This window comes from Cibotium barometz, chromosome 5 (assembly GCF_041138505.1).
Source record: "Cibotium barometz isolate CiBa-2024 chromosome 5, ASM4113850v1, whole genome shotgun sequence".
Lineage (NCBI taxonomy): Eukaryota > Viridiplantae > Streptophyta > Polypodiopsida > Cyatheales > Cibotiaceae > Cibotium > Cibotium barometz.
This window is the reverse complement of record NC_141050.1, coordinates 57,178,818-57,187,150: the sequence shown is the minus strand read 5'-3', so window position 1 is coordinate 57,187,150 and position 8,333 is coordinate 57,178,818.

Below are 8,333 nucleotides of genomic sequence, written 5' to 3'. Positions count from 1 at the left end.
ATATTGCAACAATAGATCGGAGTCGATAAATGTGCAATTTGACTCTATTGAAAGTAAACCCGATCAAAAAAATAAACCTGGTCAACTACTCAATGTGGACAAATGAAGACTAAAAGCTGAGATGCTGAAGCAGAGGCCACAATCAAATACTGAACGTTGATGGGGCTGAAAGAGCTGAATGCCAACTGCCAAGAGCTAAAAGCTCATTGTTGAATGCTCAAGCCGAATGGCTGAAATGCTAAAAGCCGAATGGCTGAAATGCTAAAAGCCTGAAGCTGAATGATTGAATGGCTGAGTGCGCTAAAGCTGAATAACGGAATGCCAAAGCCAGAGAGCCGCCAAACACTGAATGTCATAAGCCAAGCGCCACGAATACTCAAAGCTAAAGCCAAAATGGTTGAATAGCTAAATGCTGAAGTCAAACGCTTTAATGCAGAATGGTGAAGTCGAATGCTTTAATGCAGAATGCGTGAAGCTAAATGGCTGAATGAGGAAAGTCAAACACTAAACTACAGACCGGGCAAAACCATCTGATATAGCTAATGGATGAGGAAGTCCGATGCCGTGTGAGCTGAAAGTCAAAGATTCACCTGCCTCTGCTGATTGGAAAAAACCAACGGAAGCAACTGAATGGCTAATCCATGATCAAGTAAAATTGAAGATAAAGCTAACTGAATGTTTAAGTGCTGAGACTAAGAAAAGTCAAAGGCTGATCTACTAACCAACCCAAGCTAATAGACAATTTAATGGCTGACCAAGCAGAATCGACGGACATACAAGTCCAATGCATAATTGATGAACACAAAAGTCTAATGCCGAAAGGAGTGTTGAATGACTGACCAGACATAATCGACAAAATCAGGAGTCCAATGCCAAAAGATAAATGCTAAAACAACAAAACTCAATGGGTATAGAAATCCAATCCTGAAAGTTTCTGAATGCTTGAGCCCAGTGTAGTACTAGTGTGTGGGGTTGGCCAAAATGTATGGCATCATAAAGAAAAGAGTTGACCAGTGTACAGAGGAGGCATAAACTCTAGATCTTTGGAAAGTGAAGTGACGGTGAAGAAAAGTTAACCAATGTACAGAGGAGCCAAAAGAGCTTACCCAAGCTTGTGGTCGGTGAAGATGAATGGATGCCACAACGATGTAGATGTAAAACACCAACAATGTACACCAAGCGTCATCGCTTTAGAGACTAATGGCGAGGAGCTAATGGCTCCAAGTTCTAAAACCAACTTTGAAAAGCCAATAGGTGGCCATGCCAACAAGGAGAGTGTTAAGGCTAATGGCAGGAAGTCGAGGTGGGAAGAGGTGCGAATGTCGATGGCAGGTGCCGACAGTCAAATGCACGAATGTCGATGGTGACAAGTGCCTACGGTCAAATGCACATAGGCTCCAAAACCAAGACACTGAAACCAAGGCCATAAACCTTAGCTCTAATACCAATGTTGGATGAGAGAGAAGATTCTCTGCACAATAAAACAAACACACATGCACACACAGTGAGATAGACAGGCTCAGAGAGCGAGAGAGACAAATCTCGATGCTAGAAAGTACTCGATGATAATGATGATAAATGAGTGGAATACAAGAGCACTAATAGAAGCCCTAGCCCTAGGGATGATGTGGCTAACACACAAGAGTGGAATACAAGAGTACTAATAGAAGCCCTAGCCCTAGGGATGATGTGGCTAACACACGAGTGTGTTCACATGGGGAAAAAACTCTGCGAAGCACAAGGTAAAAAGTGCCTGTGTGTAGGGCTATTCACACCAGGGACTTCCAAGCTAACCAAGGTCACAGTGTGTTTGATTTTTTTTTCTTCATAAAATGGAGTACAATGGAAAAATTAGAGCATGAGGAGCTTTGGAGGCTACACCAAAAGTGGGAGCTACAAGTAAGTGGCCTAATCTTGCTCTTGATTCCATCATTTTTTATTTTTTCTTCAACTAGTTAAAAACTACATATTAGTTTAATCCCATAATTAATCTTAGGATTAATTAGGCATTCTATGTATGCATCATTGGGTAGCTTGGGACTAGCCTAAGCCATCCATAAAAAGAAAACCCAAAAAAAATCATATGGGGTGGGGGAATCAAGGAAAGACCAGAGAAAAATTGTGCACAGTTCAGTCTCAGCTTGCATCTCTAAGAAGTAAATGGTTGTTCACTTCACATAGGTAAGACTATACCTTCTTAAGGCATGCCCGTGTTGACTTCCTATGGTGGCAGAATCTTTCCAAATCTGGCATAAATGTGAGTAATGTGCATTAAAAAGGCTATAAATGTGCATTAAAATGGCATAAAAGTGGTATAGCTAAATTGTTAGGGGAATATTTACAGGCAACTGTTAGAAGATACACCATTTTTGCGTAGTTAAGATACCTGCCCAATGTCTGTGAGTGTACATTTGTACCATCACATACATACGTATGTTCCTTTTAATATTATTTTAAGAGTGGTTACGGTTCATGTAATCCATTTTTACTCAAAACCACGCTAAGCGCTTCATGTAAAATATATATGGGATGATTGAGCTTACAACATGTGTAGCGTCGGCCATGAGCAATAAGCCTAGGTGTACATAGAGCTAGAGAACCAATTTTGGGCCCCCAATTGTTAAATGGGCGGCCAATCATTGTAAAAAGAGAGCTAATGTATAAGTGACTTATGAAATATGAAAAGGATATACAATCCCATTATCACAATTGACTTTTGTGCTCCATTCCTCTTACTCTCTTGTGGCTATGGTGGTGAGCTTGTGTGTAAGCATGCTTGCTTACTTGGTTGTATCTTTGTGCATGTACGTGATGCCCCTTGAGCTTACCTCTTCTTCTTCTTCTTCTTCATGCTCTCTCTCTCTCTCTCTCTCTCTCTCTCTCTCTCTCTCTCTCTCTCTCTTGCACACATAAAGACATTGAGTAGGAGTTAAGATCTCCATAGCTCCTTCTCTCATTGCTCCCTACCTATCTCAAGGAAAGCTCCGCTTAGGTGACACAAGTGGTGGTGGAGTGAGCCCCTAGTGGCTTCACATATCGAGGAGTTGACCAAACCAACCCTTGCATTGTCTCTTTTCTCTTCTCTTCTCTTGTTCCTCTCTCATGCAAGAAAGTATGCTCATCTTGGTGAACAATTTTCTCCTGTAAACAATCGATTGTAGCTACATGGAAAACATCATCTAGTGTTGTCCTCTTTTTTGAATTCCCTATTATGCCCAGCACTTTGGGATGCCTCTTTATCTCCTCTTCTTAGTTGGAGCATCAACACATTCATCAATGAACTGAGCATCCATATCATTGGAATTCTCTTCAACAAGGACCGTTGAACCATCCTTAAATGTAAGTCTTTTAATAGGCCACCTAATGAGATTAACACCATTATCTAAAAAAGGTACTGATGCCTGAAATTGTTGGATGGCTTGATCAACCATGTCCACCCCCACATCATCTCCACCTAGAACTTCAAAACAACCAATAGTATCATATGGAAAGACCAACAATATGACTTCTTTCCCAACACATTCTTCTTTTCCATCTGACCACAACAAATGTAGATATATATATATATATATATATATGTATGTATGTATGTATGTATGTATGTATGTGTGTATGTATGCAAACATAAATACATACATACATATATATGTGTGTATATATGTATCCACACACACACACATATACACATATGTGTGTGTGTGTGTGTGTGTGTGTGTGTACAAACATACATATATGCATACATACAAATTAAATAATATATATCTATATGTGATTGTATGTGTTTATATATATATATATATATATATATATGTGTGTGTGTGTGTGTGTGTGTGTGTGTATGTATGTATGTATGTATGTATACGTACATACATACACACACACACCTATATATATACATACATACATATAAAGTGAGTGTATGTGTTTGTGTGTGTGTGTGTGTGTGTGTGTTTTTGTATCTATATGTGTATATATGTTCACGTGTTTATACACACACACACACACACACACACACACATGCATGTATATATATATGTAGGTGTGGGCTTTCCATCAAGCTCTTGAACATCTCCAACATATGTGCCCAAACAAGAAGTTATGGGCCCAAGAAAAGGGATGTTTTCTCATACTTTTATCCTTGTCGATAATTGGCTTGCCTTTGGGGATGGTGGGGGCACACAATTTGTTGGGAATTATCGAGAGCAGGGAGTTCGGAGGGCCACTAGGCCCCCCGATGGTGGCGGGGGGTCAGGGAGCCTATGGTGTGGGGTACGGGGGGTTTCCCGCATCGATAGGCCCCCAGCCTGACGGTATGACCTATGTAATAATTTTCGTGGCATGACATCATTAAATCATGAGATTAAAATAAAATTTAAAATACTATACAATATAACAAAATCCAAAATGTAGGTAGTTATTATAATTATGCTTATGGCTATGTGTGTGTGTGTGTGGGGACGTGGCCCAACAAAAAAAAAATGTGTGGTTGACTTTGATGATTTAACATTAATGATCACTATCTCACAAGATTTGGCCTATATTGTTTTTTTTAAATGTTTCATTCTCTACCTCTACAGCGTGGAGAAGCAAAATGCGAGGAGAAGAAAAAAGTAGGGAGAAGAAAAACACAAGGAGAAGCAAGGGTGCAGAGCAAGATAGGCACATGTAAATCATCTTCTCTCTCTCTCTCTCTCTCTCTCTCTCTCTCTCTCTCTCTCTCTCTCTCTCTCTCTCTCTCTCTCTCTCTCTCTCTCTCTCTCTCTCCCCTAGAAAATCATCTCACCCTGGTAGAGCCTTACGAAAACGAATTACATGATGGTGATTCCCTAAATAGAATCAATCTTTCTCTCCCCTTTCTCCACCAAACATAATTTGAAAAATAACTTATTGTGCAAAGATTTAGTAAAAGGAGAGTTTATCTCCTCTCTCTCTCTCTCTCTCTCTCTCTCACACACACACACACACACACACACACACACACATCTAGCATTGGCCATGACTCTCTCTCTCTCCCATCTACACACACAGATAGTAGGGAAGCTACACGCTACTAATGAATCTCGATTAACTAATATTTATTTATAGTTAACATTATCACTAATTAGACTAATTAATTAATATTTATTGACTATTCTTGATTAATATATTTAATCAATCATCAATAATTAAACTGATTATACTAATTATCACTATCTATTAATTTATTTAATTAAACTATCTCTAATCTATAATTTATTGTAAGTCATTTAATCTAAGATCAGGGTTATATTAACATCCTTTCTTTGTTTTGATGATTTAGTCATTTAAATAAGAAAAATGCATTGCATACTTGTGTGTGGATTCCCTTTGGCTCTTTTTCTCTTTGAATGGATTTCCTTTAGCTCTTTTTCTCTTCAAATAGATATCTTTGGCTCTATAGTTACACTACAAGTAAACTCCTCCACAAAAATGAAAGACTGCCTCTTTCAATCTAGAGCCATTCACACATAACATGAAGATTTAGATAGTGGACTATAACCTTGGTCACCCACTTAGCCAAATCCTTGGGCATCCACTGAACTAAACCCTTAGATAGAATCATGGCTTGACATGAGAGTTGGACAAAGATATGGATGACTTTTAAATTTATCCAAATCTCTTCCTCATAGATGCCCAATGTAGTCTTCAACCTAAATCATTGTCCCTAGACTATAACCTTTCTTGCCCACTTAGTTGGATCCTTATGTATCCACTTAACCTAGACTGTAACCTTTCTCACCCACTTAGCTGGATCCTTAGGTGTCCACTTAACCAAACCCTTGGAAAATGTTCTAGCTTGACATGGGCATTGGACAAAGATATGGACATTTTTTCAATTTGTCTAAATCCCACCAACACATTTGGCCAACTATCAAAATCTACATCAATCAGAAATGAATATTGACCATCACATGTGACCTAGCCCTTTTGGGGAATTGCCTGGTAACCCCAATTGGGGACTTACCTAATGATCATCTCACTATATTTGGCTAACCATTCAATATAGATTTGGATAATTATCCAAACCTAACTATAATTTGTAGCTCAAACCTATTGGAGACTTCCATAATACTCCTCCCATAATTTGTAGCTCAATTCTATTGGAGACTTCCATAATACTCCTACCACTAGAACTCACCCCTATTAGAGACTTGCCTAAAGCTAACCCTTATTGGGGATTTTTCTAATTCTTGTATCTTTAGGTTTAGCCAACCATTTAATATAGATTTGGACAGTTGTCTAAATTTTGCTATAATTCATAGCTCAATCCTATTGGGAACTTCCATAATGCTCCTCTCACTAGAAATCACCCTATTGGAGACCCGCCTCCTAAGGCTAACCCTTATCGGGGAATATCACTAGGTATGTCCAACCATTCAATATAGATTTGGACAATTGTCTAAATCTGACTACAATTTATAGCTTGTTTCTATTGGGGACTTTCATAATTCTCCTCTTACTAGATCTAAATCCTATTGAAGACCTTGCCTAAGACTAACCCTTATATGGGATTTGTCTAATGCTCTTCTCACATTAGATTTAGCCAACCATTCATTTATATATATTTGGACAATTTTCCAAATCTATAAACATGCATACATCTCTCCTATCGGGGATTCACCTAGAACCATTTAATCTAGATTTGGATAGTTGTCCAAATATATTTACAATTCAAAGCTCACTCATATTAATAGCTCATGCTCTTCTCACAAGATTTGGCTAATCATTCAATATACAGATATGGAAAATTGACCAAATTTGTCTATAGTTCATGGCTCACTTCTAATGGGGATTGGCCTAATGATCCTCCTCACCCCTATTGGAGACTTTCCTAATGCTAACCCTAACCATGGACTTGACTAATGCTCCTCTCATTAGATTTGGCCAACTCCTCAATGAAGATTTGAAAAATTATCCAAATCTATATTTAATTCATAGTTCACTACTATTAGGAACTTGCTTATCTAATGCTCTTCTCACCACATTTGACTAACCATTAAATGAAGATTTTGAAAATTATCTAAATCTACCTACAATCCATACCTCAACCCTACTGAGGACTTGCCTATTACTCCTATCACTACATTTGGCCAACCATTCAATACAAATTTGGCCAACCATTCAATACAAATTTGGACAGTCCAAATCTATCTATAATTTATTGTAAGGCTCCCCCCTTCCAAAAATAGGAGAAACACTTAAGATAGTCCACTGTCTTATCTTGGAGAAAATTTCCTACTCATCGACACCTTAACCATGTAGAGATTCAAGGATACGATTCATAGGTAAGACCTAGTTCTATCCCACAGGGGGAGCGTGGTCTTCTAAAAATCAAATCACCCATAGGGTAATTGATCATAATTTGGGCAACTACTAGTCTTGATTCCTAGAGACAACGCTTTTTTTCTCATCCATGCAAGGCACAGCCCTGGCCTAGTCTTCTAGAATAGAATTGCTCAAGAACCTATTTATCTAACGTAGGGCTTTCACTTAATATGTTGAAAAGCTACCCGACTAATCGAGTCCACTCGTCCGTAGGATGGTGCCGTTGGGGCATTCCATCCAATAGCTGTATTCTTCCAGGTCTTCAGCTAGGCAAGGTTCAAGAGGAGGGCTTGTTATGCCACATCCATTTGTTCCTTCTACAGAGCCATATAGGATGTCAAGTTATCTCTACCAGGTTTCGGAGAAGTGGGAGAAGGTAGCTGGGAAGTATGGAAGGTGGCCTTGTGTGGGTGGAAAAGGGATTATGAAAAGCTTTTATTGGTTGAGGATGGGTTGCCTTCCTAGACCAGCAATGTGCCTCCGTGATGTTATGTGCCTCATGGTATGTGAAAAAGGGCTTGTGGGTTTCAAAGTGGACTTCTCTCTTGGCACTTTCAAGGATGCTATAGGATTGGCCACTAAATGGGGCAGGTCGTGTGACTGGCACTGGGGCCTAGAGCTGTCGACCTAGTGGGGTTATCCATGAGGTTGATCTCTAAACCATTCACAAAAGTCTTGCTCACATAGTGAGGGTATTCATGAGGTTGGTCTTAGACCATGTCAATGGTGAGGGCCAATGTTAGGTTGACACCAACGCTTTTGTTTCCATCTCTCCCCCAACTATCGCCATGCCCCACTAATTGCCATCACTATGAGACCCAAACACGGCGTCCAAGTCATCCTCAGATCCTTATCAACAAATTAGTTCTTTACGTAATTTACATAACTAGTGCTATGAACATTGATGACCCACCTGGGTAATAGCTTCCACACTTATGCCACTAGTGCACGGTTGATGAGATTATGGTTAATATGCTACCAGTGGTGGA